This window comes from Macrobrachium rosenbergii, chromosome 54 (assembly GCF_040412425.1).
Source record: "Macrobrachium rosenbergii isolate ZJJX-2024 chromosome 54, ASM4041242v1, whole genome shotgun sequence".
In the NCBI taxonomy this organism is placed as follows: domain Eukaryota; kingdom Metazoa; phylum Arthropoda; class Malacostraca; order Decapoda; family Palaemonidae; genus Macrobrachium; species Macrobrachium rosenbergii.
Window position 1 is genome coordinate 44,190,942 of NC_089794.1, and position 20,259 is coordinate 44,211,200.

The 20,259-nt window shown below is 40.9% G+C and overlaps 2 pseudogenes; both read left to right on the forward strand.

Annotated features, from left to right (window-relative positions):
- Positions 1-18,413, forward strand: part of LOC136834658 (peptide chain release factor 1-like, mitochondrial) — an 82,431-nt pseudogene extending 64,018 nt beyond the window's left edge.
- LOC136835047 (peptide chain release factor 1-like, mitochondrial) overlaps positions 1-20,259 on the forward strand; it is a 258,457-nt pseudogene that overhangs the window by 73,018 nt on the left and 165,180 nt on the right.

A 20,259-nucleotide genomic window follows, 5' to 3' on the forward strand; every position in this document is an offset into this window, starting at 1 on the left:
CTAAAATCATGTCAATCATCAGCTGCGGGGCATGATATGATTTCTTTTGAAATGATCCAGAATTTAGCCACACTAGCTAAAGAATTCTTATTAAAATTATATAATAGCATATGGCTAACGCATGTCTTCCCAACTAAATGGAGACATGCAATAATCATACCCATCAGTAAACCAGGAAAAGACCCTAGCAACCCCACTAATTATAGGCCAATATCTCTAACAAGTTGCTTGTGCAAACTGTTGGAGAAAATGGTTAGTTTGAGATTAACAAGTGTCATAACAAAACACTCAATTTTATCACCTACCCAATCGGGATCAATAGCTGGTAGATCTACACTAGACCCGTTAACTCAAATAGAAGATCATATTAAAAAGGATTTGAAAAAAAAAAAAGCTGACAGTGGCTATTTTCTTTGATATAGAAAAAGCATATGATACCACATGGAGATACAATATTATGCACAAACTCCACAGGTCCAATATTCGAGGTCACCTTCCAATATTTATCAATAATTTTCTAACAAATCGTACATTTCAAGTACGCATAGAAAATACATATTCAAATTGCTACGTACAAGAGGAGGGTATCCCCCAAGGCAGTGTTTTGAGCTGCATCTTATTTGCCCTGGCAATAGATGACATTACTATGAACCTGCCTGAGGGTGTACAAAATAGTTTGTATGTGGATGATTTTGTAATTTATTATTCAAGTTATTCTTTGAGACATGCTCAAAGAATACTTAATATAGCAACAAAAAATATAACCACTTGGACCAATTCCGTAGGCTTCAAGTTGTCGGTAAATAAAACAAATGGCATTGTCTTCTACAAAGACAAAAGATGGTTGAAACAACAAACCATTAAGTTATATCTTTATAATGAAGAGATAAACATGTGCAATAGTGTTAAATATTTGGGTATAATTTTTGACCAACATTTAAATTGGAAAGATCATGTCAAATATATCAAAGCCAAAGGATCTAAAGCCCTTACTTTATTAAAGAAAATCTCACACACCAAATGGGGTGCAGGACGAGACACAATGTTAATGTTATACAATGCAACAGTACTATCAGTTATAAATTATAGCTGTCCAATTTATTCAACTGCCTCAGAAACAACTTTAAAATCTCTAGATGCATTACATCACGAGAGAGACGTATATGTACAGGAGCCTTCCGCTCATCTCCAACTGTGTCTATCCTAGCAGAGGCAGGCCAGCTGCCTCTAAAATATTACAGAGATCTAATTACTTTAAGAAGAGGCTTATCCTTCAAGCAGGCACATCTCCTGCATCAAATAAATTTCTCAATCAAAATACAAATAATAACCCAAATCAAAACTCATTTACTAAAAAAACTAATCATCTATTGAATTTACATAACATGATACCCAAATTTACCCAAGAAATAAATCCGGTCACACCATGGACACTAAAAAAGGGCAAAAACTATGCACATATTTATCATATCTTTCAAAGAAATATATGTCCAACACAGAAATGTACCATCAACATGCCATGGAACACATAAGACGGAAGGGTAATCCCTTCATAATCTACACAGATGGATCCAAAAATGAAGGTGGAGTGGGCTCATCAGCCTATTCAAGTGATAAAACTATCCAAATGGGCCTTCCTCTAATATCATCAGTATTTACAGCAGAATTAACAGCCATACAATTGGCTCTCAAGATTATAACAAAAAAAGGAATTCCTTCAGCACTCATATTAAGCGACTCAAGAAGTGCAATTGAAGCAATAAGATCATTTAAATAATCACCTTGTCCAAAATATACAACGGGAAATACATCAGTTAATTACAAACGGCCTTCAAATTCAAATTTGTTGGATCCCAGCCCATGTAGGCATTGAGGGTAATGAGAAAGCAGATAAAGCTGCAAAATTGGCTTGTACAATCCCCCAACTACTATGAAAGCACCCATATCAGACTGGCTAGCATCAGTTAAACCCTTAATTTATAGGGATTGGCAAAATGATTGGACAAATATACCCCCACAAAACAAACTAAAACAAATTAAGAACGAAGTTAAAAATGGCATTCTTCTACCCAAAAGCAAAAGAATCAATGAGGTTATTTTAACAAGACTCAGAATAGGACACTCCAGACTCACACATGGTCATCTGATGTCAACTCCACACACAAACCCAATAACTTGTGAAAGATGTAACATCCCAGTAACAATCAAACACATCTTGATTGACTGTCCCAGATGGCATCATGAAAGAAAGACTTATTTACAAAATAAATCAATAAAGGATATTCTAGCAGAAGGTAATAACTTTTCAGTTAATAACATCATTCTCTTCTAAACAAAATTAAATTGATAAGTAAAATATAATCTTCCCCTTTTTTTTTTTTTTTTTGTAATTCCCCTCCTTGATTTTTTTTTTTTTATTATTTATTTATTTAGTTAACTACTTAATTTTTTATGTACTCTTTCCCCCATTCTTTTCCCAGCCGAGAAGAACCTAAAAGAGTTCAGAGGTCTGGTTAAACAAATCATTTATAACTAACTAGTAGCACGCTCTTCTGCTTGAGTCCTGGAGCTACTTGACATCTAGTTTTACCAGGTTCCTTTTCAGGGATTTTGGGATCGTGTCTAGTGTTCTATGGTTATGGGCACAATTTCCCCTGGCATATCCCATATCCTTCTAATTTCTATTTTCAGGTCTTGATACTTATCAGTTTTTTCTCTTTCTTTCTCATTTACTCTGGTATCCCATGGTACTGCGACATCAGTGAGTGGTACTTTTTTCTTGATTTTGTCAGTCAGCATCTGGTTTATTGGCACATCACCCTATCTGTTCTGATACCATAGTCCCAGAGGATCTATGCCTGATTGTTTTCTATCACTCCCTCAGCTTGGTGTTCGTACCACTTATTACTGCAAGCTAGGTGGTGTTTCTTGCACAGTCTCCAGTAGAGGGCTTTTGCTACTGAATCATGCCTTTTTTTTCACTGGTTCTGTGCAAGCTCTGGACATTCCCTTGCTATGTGGTTTATGGTCTCGTCTCTCACATTGCACTTCCTGCATACAGGTTAGATGTTATTTCCATCAGTTGTTCTTTGGGTGTATCTGGTTATTAGGGCCTGATCTTGTGCCACTGTTAGCATTCCTTCTGTTTCCTTCTTGAGTTTCTCCCCTCTGTAGCCATTGCCATGTTTCCTTGCTGGCCAGTTCTTTAGTCTGTCTCATGTACTGTCCGTGCATTGGTTTGCTGTGCCATTCCTCTGTTCTGTTTTTCATCCTCCTGTCTGTATATTTCTGGGTCTTCGTCTACTTTTATCAGTCCTTCTTCCCATGCACTCCTTAGCCACTCGTCTTCACTGGTTTTCAGATATTGCCCCAGTGCTCTGCTCTTAATGTTGACGCAGTCCTCTATGCTTAGTAGACCTCTCTCTTCTTCCTTTTGTGTTATGTATAGTCTGTCTGTATTTGCTCTTGGGTATAGTGCTTTGTGTACTGTCATGCGTTTCCTGGTCTGTGCTGCAGAGTTCAGCCTTCATCCACTCCAGTACTCCCACACTGTATCTGATTACTGGTACTGCCCATGTGTGTATGACTTTTATCATGTTTGCGGCGTTTGAGTTTTAACTTGAGTATCGACATAAATCTCTGCATATATTCTTTCCTGATCGTAATCCTCATCTCTTGGTGTTTTATATCCTCTACTTCTATTATTCCCAGGTATTTGTATTCTGTCTCATCTATGTGTTTGATGCTATTCCTGTCGGGTAGCTTTATCCCTTTAGTCCTTGTCACTTTGCCTTTTTGTATGTTGACCAAGGTGCATTTTTCTATTCCAAACTCCATCCTGATGTCCTCAGATACAATCCTTACAGTCTGGAATAGGGTACATATTTCCTTGATGCTCTTACCATACAGCTTGATGTCGTCCATGAACATCAGATGGTTAATTCTGTTTCCTCCTTTCTGAGTTGGTACCTAGCATCTATCTTCTGCAGTACTTTTGTTATGGGAATTGTGGCTACTATGAAGAGAAGTGGGGACAGTGAGAGCCTGAAAGATGCCTCTCCTGAAGTTAACCTCTGCTAGTCTTATCCCAGAGCTTGTAAGTACTGTATTCCAGTTATGCATTGTATTTTTTAGGAAGCTGATTGTGTTTTCCTCAACCCCATATATTTTCAAGCATTCTATTAGTCACGTGTGTGGCATCATGTCGAACGCATTCTTGTAGTCAGTCCATGCCATGCTTAGGTTGGTTCTCCTTCTCTTACTATTCTTCATTACCATTTTGTCTATCAGGAGCTGGTCTTTTGTGCCCCTACACTTCCTTCTGCAGCCCTTCTGTTGGTGGAGGATGGTGTTTGTATCCTCTAGGTAGTTGTATAGCCTTTCACTGATGAGACCTGTTAGTAACTTCCACATTATTGGTAGGCAGGTAATAAGCCTGTTGTTACTTGCTATATTTCCCTTGTTGTTATCTTTCTGTACTAAGGATGTTCTCCATTTGGGCGCATGGTGGTTTGTGATACAATGCTGAAAGTTGTTCTTCTGTGCATGGGTGTAGAGCCTTGAAGTTTTGAGCCAGTATCCATGGACTTCATCGGGATTTGGGCATTCCAGTTGGGCTTTTTCTTCAGTTGGTGTCTGACTGTCTGTCATGATCTTGGTGAATCTTTGTTTTATTCTCTCCATTTCTTCTGCCTTGACTTCTTGGAGCCATGTTGCACATTTGTTGTGTGATACTGGATTGCTCCATATGTTTTCCCAGTCTCTTACTTGGTTCAGCTTCAGGAATTTCCTGGTGGGTGTCTTCCCCTCTTAGTTGGCTGTATAGTCTTTTCTGTTTGGTTCTGAAAGAGTTGTTAATCAGCTCAGTGGTCTTGTAAAACTAAGGTATACTTGAAAAGTTTCTTCTGGTATCCTTTATTCCTGTTCATGTACCATTGGATCTTACGTGCTCTGGCTTCAGCCCTCTGTTTTATGTTTCCTATTGTGTTGTTTAGTCCCTTCTCCTGTACTCTGTATTTCTCGTTTAGTTCCTCCTTTGTTTTCTTGCTTCTTACCGTCTTTTCTGCCATCTCTTTCAGTTTACTCAAGTCAGATCTCATCATCATCATTTGCTTTTCCGATGCCTTTTCCAAGGCGGTTGCTGTTTTGGTTTCTGTTGGGTTGGTTGCGATGAGTTCTACTATTAGTCTTGCTTCTGCACATGCTAGGTTATTTGTTTCTGTGATACTGGTGGTGTCTAATAGTCTCATTATTTCATTAACTTCATTTGTTTTATCCCTTAGTTTCTTTCATGGAGGATCTTTGTTCTTTTGTATCTGGCTTCATCCATTGTCTGATCTTTTCCACCCATTCAACCTCTCTGTTACATCTTTGGCATTTCCTTGTGTGCCATTGTTTGGTAGCTTATCATTCCTGTTGTCTTCGGTGGTATTTTCTCTTAGCTCGTCTTCGTGTCCTTCGTTGCTGGGTGTTATTTCTCTCTCCAGTTCCTCTCTTTCTGTTGTGGATAGCCAGTTCTTTGTCTTTTTATTTCTAACTTGGTCTGCCAGCCTCTGTTCTGTTTGAGTGGTGTTATTTCTCTCATTCCAGATGTTGACCAATCTTTCGTATCCTTTTTCTGTTGGGTTTCTTCCGATGTAGCATTTTCATATTTCCTTATTTTCTTCTCTAGTCCATTTCTTCTTCTTCTGGTTTGACTCTGTCTCTCGATGATGGCCTCCAAGCACCTGACCATCCTCTCCGCTCATTGTGCTGTATACCTGGTTGCCGGACGAAGATCCTCTGTCGCCAGAGATTCCATTTACGTCATTGTCATTTAATCTTTCTTTTCTTTCCATCATTGCCGAGTTTTGCTATTTAACCCATAGCTGGATCTTACTCCACCAAGAATAGGTACTCATTTACAGCTGAGTAGACTGGGGAAATTGTGGTAAAGATCCTTTCCCAAGAAATCAACGCTGAAGAGAGAGGTCACCCATCCAACGACTGACCAGCCTCATTGTTGCTTAACCAGTCCATCGATGAGGTAGACCACTCTGCCACAGCACCTATATTATTATTATTATTATTATTATTATTATTATTATTATTATTATTATTATTATTATTATTATTATTATTATTATTATTATTATTATGTACCTCAACCAGACAGTGTGCGTGCCCTTTGCTTGAATGAGTGAACTGGTCTTCAATACATGGCAAGGCATGAGAGTTACTAAGCCTACATCAAAATAGCATCAGGAACCAAACATGTATAAGAAATGAGCTATTATAAGCAAAAAAATGTAGAGAAAAATTCATTTTATTTTGAAACTACAGAATTGAATCCTTAGTAGTATCAGAGTATAAAACTTAAAAGAAATTATATCCTTGTTTAGACATTGATTGTCATTCACGATACAGCATAATTCTGAATTTTTATTTTAGGTTGGGACCAAAGCACGTTCAGAGAAGATCAGAACTTATAATTATCCACAGGACAGAGTTACTGATCACAGGTAAGGCTTTCTCACATGCTTTGCTGTGAATCCTTTTGCAGAATTGCACAAGAACTAAAGCTTTAAATTTCTAATTTCTGTTTCAGTTATTGAGTATTTTTACATGACTGGCTGAGGTCAAAGTCTTACCTGCCCCCTCCCTGATTTATTAGTCTTTTGTCTGTGGACTAATAAATCATTGTTAGGAGACTAATAGATTAGTCTCCAGTCCATAGTCTACGCTTCAACATCCTCTTCAACTTTTTTTTATTTAAAGTTTTGCATACCCTTTTTAATTTCAGTTATTATGCTTAGTTGCATCTGTGATTTAAGTAGTAATGTCTTGTGCATTCACCTCTCCACTATTCAGTCATACTTGCTAACAAGCAGTCTAGAAAATGTACAAAAAATAAAACTGTAAGGAAATATATTAAGAGAGTGAATAGTCAAAAGTTAAGACAAAAATAAATGGCCTAGCCATTAATGTACTGCTGCATGATAATTTAAACTGTTCTTGAATGGTTGTAAATATAATGACAGTAATCTTTGAGCTAACATGGTTGTGATAAAATTTGAAAACTGATGATGCCTACACTAACTGTAAGGCAGCATTAATCCTAGTACATTTCATTTTATATTTTCATTCACTTTCACTGCATTTTCACTATTATGAAGTGTGTAAGGGTAATAGAATAAAATTATATTTAAATGATGTTATGATGTAAGAGAAAAGTTGTTGCTCTCTACCAATCAACTCATCCGTGGCCTTCGCATGAATATTTTGGATAGTAAAGCCCCTAAAAACACTCAGAACACCACTATATGGAAACTGAACCACATAGGTTATTATTCAGATGTGCAGTATGAAGTAAAACCCTTTACAAGCCAGAATAAATTCATAAAAACTTCGCACACTAGAATGGAAAAAAATAGAGGACATAAATAATTACATAGTGAAGTCAACCTTGGAGTGTGATAGCTAAATCGTATATAGTGTATTATTTGGAATGGTCATTCAAGCAGTATTATTGATGCTGATGCTCGTAAGTTTTGAAAGGCTGTAATGCTTTTAAAGCCTCATACACCATAAATTTAGATTTCTAATGTGCATTTGCCATTTTTAATCTAAATATTTATTTGGTGCTTATTTTTTTCCATCTATTTATTATTAATTATCTTTTCTGAGTCCAGTCCCGTGTCAGCCGGTGAAATTCCATTACAGCACGAATTTCTAGGTATAAAATGCTAGATATACCAGAGAAAAAGAGCTTTTCAGGAAAGCTGGGGTTACTACCCCCAGTCGGCGTCTTCTAGGAAGACGTCGGTATAAGGAAGGGTGAGTGAAATACCACTACCACGGAAACATACTCGAAAGATCTCTCCTTATCAAAACCTCCGGAACAGAGCGGTGAGCCGTTACAGCCCCTACACTCAACACCCGCCAGGACGGCGACACCAGCGCCACCTACCTCATTCCATTTTCTAGCACGTGATAATCATCTTTCGTTTTGTGTGCTCGTGCCTTTTTGTGGATTTTTCCCTATTTTCATCATGTCATCGAGCAGCTTTACTATCTCCAAGTTAAGTACTATGTTATAGGGGTTTTTTCGTTTGTTATTTGGCTGTTTTGGTCTCATTTTATATATATATTTTGAGATCTTAGTATGGCGCCCACAGGCGTCCCCGCCAACCATGTCGACCACGAGGCGACCCCATCAGTTTCCTGCTGTTGGAGTTGTCTCATTGTCGTTATAGTTATATATAAATTTTGCCCCTGGTTCTCCTCCTGGCGGGTTTCCTGCGGTGGCACCCCCCTTTTGATAATTTAGCACTTCTAAATATATTGGCCTATAGGCCCTTTTGAGGTGATGCCCCGTCCAGGTTCCCCCCCTCCAGGTTGGGTTCCCTTTTATTTTAGTCTGTGTTAGGCTATTATTATTTTTTCTTGGCGATAGTGCTCTCGGTTCGTTATTTTTTTTTTTTTTTTTTTTTTATGTTTACCTCCTCGTGGTGGCGGCAGCCTTAGATCTAACCGTTGCCTCGGGGTAGGCTACGCACCCTATTGAGCACATTTTTATTTCATATTTTGGTGTGATGGTTTTTGAGTGGAGTAGGTTATTGCTTCCATCCCCTTGCCCTCGGCGTGGAAGTCCATCAGGTTGAGAGAATTTTGTTGCTGTTTCCTCCGGGGTCGTTTTTTGGTGGGCAGAGTGAGCCCCTTAGTTCTCTTCCTTCCCTTAAGGGAGAATAGAGTTCTTTGGATGTGTCTCCTCTAGGCTGTTCGCCTTCTTGCCCCCTCTCCTCGTTCCCGGTTGGTTCTCGGCACAAAATTTCTCTCCTTGTTTGGTTCCTCCTCCCCGCACTCCTGCCCTTTTTTCTAACCTATGTTAGGTTAGGTCCCTATTAGGCTGTGCCTAGGCAGGAGTCGGGCATCGAGGCTTGGTCGCTCCCCTTTCCTAGTAGTAGGCCACCCTCCTATCACAGTTCCCAGTTCATTCTTGGAGTGGTGTAGTGCAGTTGAGCGGGTTATAGTTTTCCCCCGTCTCCTGTTTCGTAGCCTACCTTTCTCCCCTACTCCACCCACTCCCCCCCCCAGCTTTGCTCTACTCGTGCGGGTGACGCTAGATGGCGTTTTCTCCGAGTTCAGGGACTTCTCTATTTGGTAGAGGGATTCGCTCCCTCCCATCCAGTCCCTCGCATCGCTGTGTTGGGTTAATGATTCGTTCACTCGTAGCTCGAACGTGTTGAACACTTTATCCCGCTTTCCTCCGCCCGTCGGGTTACTCGGCTGGGTTATTATTTTTGCGGTTTCGTTAAAGATACGAGCATCTGGCCCACCTTGTTTCTCTGGCGGGGTAGTAGTGAAGAAGGATTTATTTATTTATATAAGAGGAGCGGATCCCTCCGGTCTCGGAGTATTTCTGTTTACCATCACTAGTTTATGTTTTTTATGATATACGTATTTTAATATACATATGTTTGTTATCCTCGGAGTACTCTCCTTAGTTTTATACATGAGTCGGTTCTACGCCGGGGTTCCGCCGTTATTTTTACAGGCAATCCGGCGGCGGTGAGTTCCTGTTGTCTCACTCCTTCCATTCCCCGAGTATTCCGGGGTCTGTAGTTTTGCCTGCCACTCGGTGTATTTTAGAGCTTATTGGCCTAGTTTATTAAAAGGTATTTCTTCTCCACCGGAGTATTCCGGCTGCAGTTGAAATTCCGGCCTTTCCAGCCTTAGATCGCTTAGAGTGGTAGGTTCATGTTCGTTTTCCACTTACAGACTGTTCGCTGTGAGGAGCGGGGTGTACTGCGTCACTGCAACAACCCTATGGTCACGTAGTGTGCGGACCACGCTGGTTGTGCGGTCCGACTTGAGCGACCTGGTAGTCTGGCACCCGATGGTTGTGAGGTTTGTTTGGCGTTGTGCGTAACCATCCAGGATGAGTCGGTAAGTGACAGTCTTCCTCCGTTTTATGCTCCTCATTTTGAATTTTGTTTGTGTGGTTTCCGGACTGTTTTTTCACCCTTAGCTAATTCTTGGCTTTCTTTCAGGCGGACGAATCCTCTAAGAAGTCGGCCTTGGAATCTCTCCGGGCCTGGGTGGCTGGGTTTGGAAGGAATGTTCCGTCGGGGAAGCCCCTACGTCCTCGACGCGAGGTTGAGGGACCTGCTCTACCCGGCGCACGCAGTGGCGGCCGCAGTGCCAGAAGATCTTGCCACCCCCATCATCCAGCAGATCCGGGATGCGACCCAGCCACCCCAAGTGGATATTCTTTATTCAGAAGTATCAGAGGACGTCGCCGCCTTGAACTTAGACCTCGAACCAATGGCTATTGAACAGGACCAGGGGGTAAGTAGCGAGGTAAGTGAGGTAGTTGGGGCGGGCGCCCTTTTCGATTCCCCAGCTTCTTCATTGTCTTCTTTCTCAGGTTTTGGGAAGTCTTCCTCCTTGGGTGATAGGGCTCCATCAGCTATCCCCAAGTTGAAGTTGAAGACTTCATGGAAGGCGAAGGGCTATAAGTCCTCGTCCTCCAAGAAAGCATCGCCTTTCCCCGTTGAAGGCTAAGGTCTCAGCACCTGTAGCCTCCGGGAGCAAGTCTAGTTCCTCCGGCAAAGCGCGAGTAAGAGGGCATCAAGATCAAGCCTCCTCGCCAACCCTGCCTTTGACGCTGAGACCTTTGCGAAAGAAATGTTCCAAAGGTTCTCCGAGGACTTTAATGACAAGTTTAATCAAATGTCCGAAAAGTTTGCCACATACGACAGTAAGGTCTCGGAGAAGTTTGCCGCTTATGACAACATGCTGGCGGGAATGAAGAACCCACCCCCAGCTGAACCCCAGTATGTCATTCCTGATACGGCGGAACTCCCGCCCTTCGATCCTGGCAACCCTTGGCGTTTCGCCCTCCGGGCCATCCAACATGATGGCAAACTAACTATTGAAGGTCTTGGTGCGAGGCGGTTGGAGGAGTTGGAGTTCTTCCCGCCCGATCTTTTGCCCCGTATCCAGGTTTCGTAAGGTTGACAGAGGAAGCTTGGATACGTTCGGATAAGGTTCCCAGGGAGACTGTCATCATCCCCAGGGACCAAGCTCAGTCGTCTCTCCTGCGCACCCTGACGGAGTGGCAGGCAGACAACACAAAGTTGACTCCTTTCAAGGGCAGCTTTACTATGTTTGCCCTGGGAGACAACTTACCGACTCCCTGTTTAAACAAAGTCGCCCTGGCTACGCCCGAGCGTGCTTTGACGGTAATCCGTTACCACAGCTAAGGAAACAGACCCCACCTCCCTGGTGTTCCCGGAAGTGATGAGTTCTGGTTGGATGCTCCGTCCACCTTCACGGTCGGAAGTTGGACCCCCTCTGTGCTTCCTCACAGTTTAGTGAGAACTCCCCAAGCTGCCGGAATCTTTGCTAAAGGCGGAGTTTGATGCCCGGACTAAGCTAGCCCGGTCCCTGAACTCCGTCTGCCTCACAGAAGCCACTGCCATCTCCTGCGCAGACGAGCCCTTTTTCCAGGTCTTAGCTAAGTCCCTGTTAGCTGGCTTTCAGTCTGACCTGTTTGAATTCATCATGGCCAGACTGGAATGTAGGAAGTTTCTTCACAAATGCTTCTATCCGTCCATGAGCCTAACAAGCTCAGTAAAGAGCTCGATCTGGGGACCTAACCTCTTCCCAGAAGAAGAGGTTACGAACGTTATGTCGGAGGCTACAAGGGCCAACCAGAGTCTGCGCTCTCGCTGGGGCATCCCTACCTACAAACGCAAGACCCCTGAATCTGGCGGTCCCCAGACGAGAGGAGGCAAGCGTTTTAGGAGACATAAAAGGCCCCACCAGCAGACGGTAGTTCAAGCCGTCCCAGTCTCGGCAGCGGCACAGCCCTCCACTTCAAAAGCTCTCCCCCAACAATATGTGCTGGTCCAACCAGCTCATACCCTTGCTGCGCCCTCGTATGTTACTTCACCAGCTTACAACCCCACCTACGAGGGCCGGGGTTACTTTCACGGCCTTAACAGAATTGCAAGGGGGGGAAGAGGCAGGGCCTCTCACAGAGGGAAGGCGAACACCACCCCAAGAGGAAAACCTGGACGTGGTAGAGGGAACAAACCCACTCCCTCCCACTGAGAAAACACAGGTAGGTGGTCGCCTCTATTGGTTCAGGGACCAATGGACCTTCAGCCCTTGGGCACACAGTATAGTGTCCAAAGGTCTGGGTTGGAGTTGGATCAAGGAACCTCCTCCTCCGAACAAGTTTTACCAACCACCCTCGTCAATCCTACGGGATTATGTGGCAGAATTGCTCAACAAACGAGCAATAAAGAAAGTAAGGCACCTAAAATTTCAAGGCAGGTTATTCACAGTTCCCAAAAAGACTCAGATCAGCAAAGAGTGATCCTGGATCTGTCGCGTCTAAATCTCTACATAAAATGCGACAAATTTCGCATGCTTACAATAGCTCAGGTGCGGACTCTACTTCGCGTGGAGCCGTCACCACCTCCATCGATCTTTCAGGCGCTTACTATCACGTCCCGATTGCGCAGAACTTCTCTCAGTTCCTCGGTTTCAGACTCGGGAATCAAGCCTACTCGTTCAAGGTCATGCCCTTCGGCCTAAACATTGCGCCCAGGGTATTCACCAAGCTGGCGGACACGGTAGTTCAACAACTCCGGTCCCGAGGATATCCCTAGCAGCATACCTGGACGATTGGATAATTTGGGCACCAACAGTTCTGGAGTGTCAGAAGGCTACGACCATAGTCATCAACTTCCTAGAATCGTTAGGTTTTCAACTGAACAGACAAAAGTCCCGCCTGACTCCGAGTCCCGGTTTCAGTGGCTGGGCCTGCAGTGGGATTTGTCTGCTCACACGTTATCCCTCCCACCTCCCAAGAGAAAGAAGATAGCATCTCTCACCAGAAAATTTCTCAAAAATCAATCGGCATCCCGCCGATCACAAGAAAAAAGGGTCCTTGGGTTCCTTCAATTTGCCTCAGTGACAGACCTGCTCTTAAAAGCGAAACTCAAAGACATAAACAGAGTGTGGCGGAGTCGAGCCAATGTCAAGCTCAGAGACAAGGTCTCCTCCATCCCTCGAATCTTGAAAAAAACAAGACTGCGGCCTTGGACCTCAGTCAAGGGCCTCTCAAGTCAGTTCCGCTTCAGTTTCCCCCTCCGGCACTAGTTGTCCACACAGACGCTTCCCTAAGCGGGGATATTCCCCAAAACAAAAAGTACAGGGAACGTGGTCCACAATGTTTCAGCAGTTCCATATAAACACCCTGGAAGCTATGGCGGTTTTTCTGACTTTAAAGAAAATCCGCCCCCCCAACCGGATTCATATCAGGTTGGTATTGGACAGCGCAGTGGTAGTTCATTGCATCAACAGGGGCGGCTCCAAATCAGGTCGAGTAAACCAAGTAATGGTTGCTATCTTCTCCCTGGCGAACAAGCACGGCTGGCACCTGTCAGCCACCCACCTTGGCGGGGTGCGGGCGTGGTGGCGGATTCCCTGTCCAGAACGACTCCGTTGGAGACGGGGTGGTCCCTGGACACGGAATCTTTCGAATGGATTTGCCGCCAGGTTCCTGGTCTCCAAGTGGATCTGTTCGCGACAGAAAGCAACTTCAAGCTCCCTGTTATGTGGCCCCCAACCTGGACCCTCAGGCATACGCCACGGATGCAATGACAATAGATTGGAACAAATGGGAGAAAATTTACCTATTCCTCCAATAAATTTACTGTTGAAAGTATTACACAAACTCAGGACATTCAAAGGTCAACTAGCCCTAGTAGCCCCTACTGGCCGAAGAGCAATTGGTTCCCTCTTCTTCAGGAACTGGGACTATGGAGTCTTCGGATTCCCAAGCCCATACTGACCCAGACAGTACAAACCAAGACTGTGTCAGCTTCCTCAAGAATTCAGAATGCCCTAGCTTTATGGACTTTATAAAATTCGCAGCCCAAAAAGGAGCAAACATTGACCCTGTCAACACTCTATTTCTTGAGTCAGATAAAGAGATTCTACTCTTAGACAATATGATTCAGCAGTCAAAAAATTAGCCTCCTTCCTAAAAGCATCTGAAGCCAAAGGTTATGACGACTAATTTAGGAGTCTCTTTCTTTAGATCACTGTTTGAAAAAGGCCTTGCTCCAGCCACTATTACCACAACCAAGTCAGCCCTGAAGAAAGTATTTCTATACGGCTTTAAAATCGACCTTACAGATTCCTATTTTTCATCCATCCCCAGAGCATGCGCTCGTCTGAGACCCGTAGCACGCCCACATTCCGTTCGTGGTTTCTCAATGACGTCCTTAAGTTAGCATCAGAGATAGATAACTTTCAATGCTCTTATCAGGATCTGTTAAGAAAAACCTTATTTCTGATTAGCTTGGCCTCAGGTGCTAGAATCTCAGAGCTGTCAGCTCTCACTAGGGGTGATCATTTTGTGAACTTCCTCCCTTCCGGAGAGGTCCTCCTTTCCCCTGATCCTAAATTCTTAGCCAAAAACGAAGACCCACAAGACAGGTGGTCTCCTTGGAAGGTGGTGCCCTTCCACAAGACCAGTCTTTATGTCCAGTTCATACACTTAAATCTTACCTTTTAAGAACTCCACAGAGTAAGTCGGGTCCTCTTTTTATCAGGGAGAAAGGTGGTACTCTATCACTGAATGGTATAAGACAACAAATTCTGTATTTTATTAAACAAGCCAACCCAGATTCAGTTCCTAAGGTTCATGATATTCGAGCAGTTGCTACTTCCATTAATTACTTTCATAATATGGATTTCTCAGAGTTGACTAAATATACGGGTTGGAAATCACCTCTAGTGTTTAAACGCCACTATTTAAAATCGCTCGAAGCCCTGAAATTTTCTACCATAGCTGTGGGAAGTGTCATCTCCCCACCTTAACCAATTATATCCTTTTCCTCCTTTCCCCCCCCGCCCGCCTGCCTCATTTGCTTCTCTGCTTGTCCTCCTGGTTGATTATGCCTCACTGCCTTGCTCCTCATATTGATATGATTTGTCTCTGTTGACTGGAAACTGTAATCTGACATGTTACCATAGTGTTTGCTTGTGGGGTACTGGGCGGTTTTTATTTGCACCATGTACCCCAGATGTGTGTATATGCACTGTATGTTTTAATTACTGTTTGGTTGATCTCTTATGTGTTTAGTTTAAGTTTGCGTGTGTAGTTTTAAGATTGTATGTGCCATTTGAATTGTGTACACCATTGTACCTATCCAATTTCGTTTAGTTTTGTACTTTAATGACGTTGAGTGGTTTTGGGGAACCCTTCCCCGTCGTGCTGGGGACCTCCCCTTGTCTTTCTAGTCTTAAGTCTTTGATGTACCTTAGGTTTAGTGTTTTTCTCACATGTAAGAGATTCCCTCATTAAAACTGCTTTCGTGATTTATGTTTTTTTCTTCAGATTACCCAGTTTCCTCGTAGTTTGCAGCCTTGGCATGATTCTCTGTCACTATTTCACCGGCTGACACGGGACTGGACTCAGAAAAGGGATTTTGACAAAGGAAAAATCTATTTCTGAGAAGGTCCCGTGTCACCCGGTGACCCTCCCTGACTCACCTATGGCTCCCCCCCCCTTTTTCTTGCACATGCCAAGTCTGGGGTTAGTGCTAGCATGGAATGAGGTAGGTGGCGCTGGTGTCGCCGTCCTGGCGGTGTTGAGTGTAGGGGCTGTAACGGCTCACCGCTCTGTTCGGGGTTTTGATAAGGAGAGATCTTTCGAGTATGTTTCCGTGGTAGTGGTATTTCACTCACCCTTCCTTATACCGATGTCTTCCTAGAAGACGCTTGACTGGGGTAGTAACCCCAGCTTTCCTGAAAGCTCTTTTTCTCTGGTATATCTAGCATTTTATACCTAGAAATTCGTGCTGTAATGGAATTTCACCGGGTGGCACAGGACCTTCCTCAGAAATAGATTTTCCTTTGTCAAAATCCCTTTTTTCACATATGATCCTTCTGTTGTATGGAAGCTTACTTTATATTTTGATGGCCTTTTTAGGATTGTGTCATTTGAATGTTGCTGATTTTGATTATGTATAGATATATTCTCACCTCATTAATAACTAGAATTAACAAGAGGAAGACAATGCTTTTGTAGTCAGTGAAGGCAGTTAGCAAACATAACTCACTGATCCTAATTATTAACAAAATTTTGGTTGCTGTCATTGTTGCCTGTTACTACTCAGATATGAAGGGTAGTCAGCAGAATATATTATTGTCAACCCAATTGGGAAAGGCATTCTTGTAATGAGCTTGCTTATTGTTGACCATATTTATTGACATTATTCCTTTGGAACCTCAGTAAACTGACAATCATTGTCAAGTAATTATTATTAAATAAGATTGCTCAAAACATGGGATATTTTATTTTCAGTTTAGTTATGTGGTTTAGTAAGTGACTGTTTGACTATCATTGTTCCACACTCTGTGTAGCACATTATAACTGCATTGAATGTAGGTATTGATTGCCATGCATATTTTTTTAACGTGAATGCTAGTAGGGCAGACAACCAAATATTCTTTATCAAACCTCAGCCTAAAAACAGAAAAACAAAAGGTTGTAAGGATCAGGGGAAAATATAATGTATGGGATTCCATACTTTATAGATAGAAAAGGTATAAAAAAAAGTCTAAAATTGCCAATTTCAGTGTAATGTTTGCTAGATGTTTTCAGTCAGATTTTTTTTAAGAAAACAGGCTGTCTCATCTTAGTAAATTAGAAACCAACATTTTTTCTTAAAAGTAAGGTCACTGTCACCAGTTACTAGATAGATATTTCCCCTAAGGTGGTACTTCTGACTAAATGGATCACCTTAGAGTTTCTGTAATCATATTAAAAATAGAGAAAAGCAATCCATAATATGACAGATTATTAGTACATTTCCTGAATCTTTGAGGTAATGTACCAGTAATTAATGCATTACCTGATCAGATATATATCAGATGAAAAGAAAAAGGGTTATGATAGCTAGTTAGAGCATCCATGTATGTCAAGAATATCCCAAGATAAACTAAGAAAAGCTTAAGGACCTAAATTGCCATAAGGATGAAATGTTTTGTTGACATGAGAGAATATAAAATGGGAGGAGGGAGGGAAAAGGGAAAAAAGATATTAAAAAAGAGCAACTGGAGATGACAAACCTCAATGAAGGCTGAACACTCCACCATCCAGAAGGTCTCTTTGCCTTGTAAGTTGCATTCCTACTCTCCAAAAATCTAGTTAGTAGTTTATAACAAGGATTATGTTTTGGTGAAATTTATGAAAAAATCCTTCCTTAACTTTTTAGGGTAATGCTGCTGAAAGCAAACAAACTCTATTGACAAAATAAATATTTGACTGCCCACACAGAAATGAGTATGTGTTTTAATCTCAATCCATCAGATGACAGGATTGCCACATAGAATTTAAATATGTGACAGTATTATGGGTGAAGGGTCTTCTCCACCAAGCTGTTGTATCCCAGCAGGTAGCCAATATTACCTGTCTCAGTGGTAATGCTGACTGAAATGATCCCAGTGGATTTTAAAAATTCAGGTGCACTTATTTACTCTTGCAAAAAATAAATGTACCTGTATAGCAGTTAATAACTTTGTGTTTTGCTCACTTTTAATTTTTCTCATTCATTTTACATCCAGAAATGTATAACGTATTTATAAATTTCATATACTGTAGTAAGTGTAAGATTTAGTTAGTTATAAATGATTTGTTTAACCAGACCTCTGAACTCTTTTAGGGTTCTTCTCGGGCTGAGTAAAGAATAGAATAACATAGTTTCTTGTACCTGGGAAAATTTATATTTGAGTACTAATCAATGAAGTACTATCAATAAAATATAAGAATAATAATTTTCATGCGGTAGTTATGACTGTAACTTTTATATTTACAGAATTGGGGTCTCGGTGCATAATCTTCCTTCCCTTCTGGATGGGTCAGATCTACTTCACACACTTGTCTGCAAAGTTATGAGTGAAGCAGATAGAAAATGTACTTGAAGTTATAGAAAACTTTAATGCTCATCGTAGTAGGGAAAGTTAGTATTATGATTACAGTAAATCAGTACATTTTGTTCTTTTAAAACTCACATGTAAAAGACTTTTATATGTTTTCATCTTTGAAGAGCAACAAGACTGAAAACAAGTGGAATACTTTACTACTTTTTTTTTATTTTTTTTTTTACTGTGTGTTGTTTAAATTTATTCTGAATATTATTGTAAATATGAGTCATAATGCCAGGAAATTTACTGTAAATTTAATTTATGACAAAATATTTTATTTATGTGAATAAATAATTTTATTTTACTGTACTGTAGTTTCAGTTCCTATAATAATATCTTTGACTTGCAGAATAGTTTGGGAAGCCTTTCCTTTCACTGTCTGACTTTTTTTGTGGTTTTGTGTTGCTTTAGTACTGACACACCTTGATGAAGTGAGGCCACAAGTTCTCCGAAGTTTTAAAGTAAGTTATATCATCTGCAAAGTATAGCTAGTATAGTAGTGTTGTTAATATTGCAGAATTTCTTAAAAAGAATACAAAATTTATTTAACAAAATCTTATTGGTTTTATATTTATAAAATGTTAAAGGTGCTGCTGTAATATGATGATCCTGGACATCTTTGGCAAATTTTTAATCTTCATGAAGCTGAATTCCTTATTTTGTATAGCAACTACTGAAAATATACCAGTATTTGATGAATTCAGTTTTAATCACAATTAGCCATAAATCCTGAATCTAAACTTGTCTCTCCCAGTTCAGTTTCCTAACCATAATGGATCATTGAAAAGTAAGTTCATTTCACTTCTAAGATCACCATCATCACCTGCAACTCTAAACAACACAAAGGGTCTCTGTAAAAATTATGCCATTCATGTCTCTGCTGTGCTCCCATTTCTGCAAACCTTTACTCATCTCGGTCCCATATCATAGTTCTCATCCGAGTAAGCCAGGGTCTTCCAACACTTCTGGCGCCCAAAGGAGTCCTGCTGACAATATCACATACTGTTCTCCCAAGGGTAGGTGTGAACAACATGCTAATCATCTTCATCTTCCCTCCATTGCCTCATTTATAGATGAAATGTGTTTAATTTCTCTTATGGTATCATCTCTAACCTATCCTGCTACAATATCTGACTATATTCTTAAAAGCTTTATTCTTAAATCGAATGAATCTTGTAAATGTGTAATACAGTATTTTTATTATCATTCTGTGATTCATGTCTGTACTGCATAATGTAATAGGCAGTAAAGAGTAGTGTATAATCTTGCTTTCTTATGCAGTTTCTGTCTGATATCCAGATTCCACTGAGCCTGCCTCTTGTTTGATTTGCATTCTTAGTCTTCTACTAAATTCCAACTCAAGAGAACCTGTAAAGGATACAGGTAATGTATATATTTTGTGCATACCGATTATTTTCTTCACCAGTGACCTAAGTCCAATTCCTGTATAATTACCATATTCAGTCACGTCATCTATTTTTTGGTATTTTTTCCATGATTTCCTATTCCAAATTATCAGGCTTTTTGTTTCGTCATTTCATATTGTATAAAATAGCCTGGTTAATACACAAGGTGCCATTTCAGTTTCAGCTGAAATCATCTCTGCAGTGATTCCATCACTGCCCAGTGCTTTCCATATCCTAAGCTTCTTTTTTAGTGATGCCACTTCCTAAACTGTGAATTCATTCATTATTTTATTCATGTTTACTTCAACTTCTAATACCAATCAAATTATTATACCTCCCTCGCTTTGATTGTCACTTATAGATATTTCATATACTATTCTGTGGGCCCCTCTAACACATATACCACTTAGCGTCATCCACCTGTTTTTCTAGATATTTTCATATCACTTCTGGCACTTATTTTAATTTCACTGTTTGACTTAAGTAATTAGCCTGTTCTGTTTTGCTTTCTTCATATCCTTTCTGTCTATTCTTGTGTATTCTGTATCATATTCTAGGTCTCATCCATCATTCGAGGCTTCCTTCTTGTTACTCCGTATCCCAATACTGTACCTTTTTTCTAGTAGACTGATACACATTTGTGATGTGAGTCAGTTCTTGCTGATGTCTTCACCTCCTTAGATATGATTTCTAAGATTGTAAATCTAAGTCTATTTCAACATTCAGTTGCAAAAGCTTCACGGTATTCATCTTTAAAAAGCATTATTGTATTAAAGATAGATGCTGTACTCTGTAACTATTTTGCTGGTTACTTTTAATTTCAGCTTTAATGTGGTGATAATAAATTCATCACTTCCAA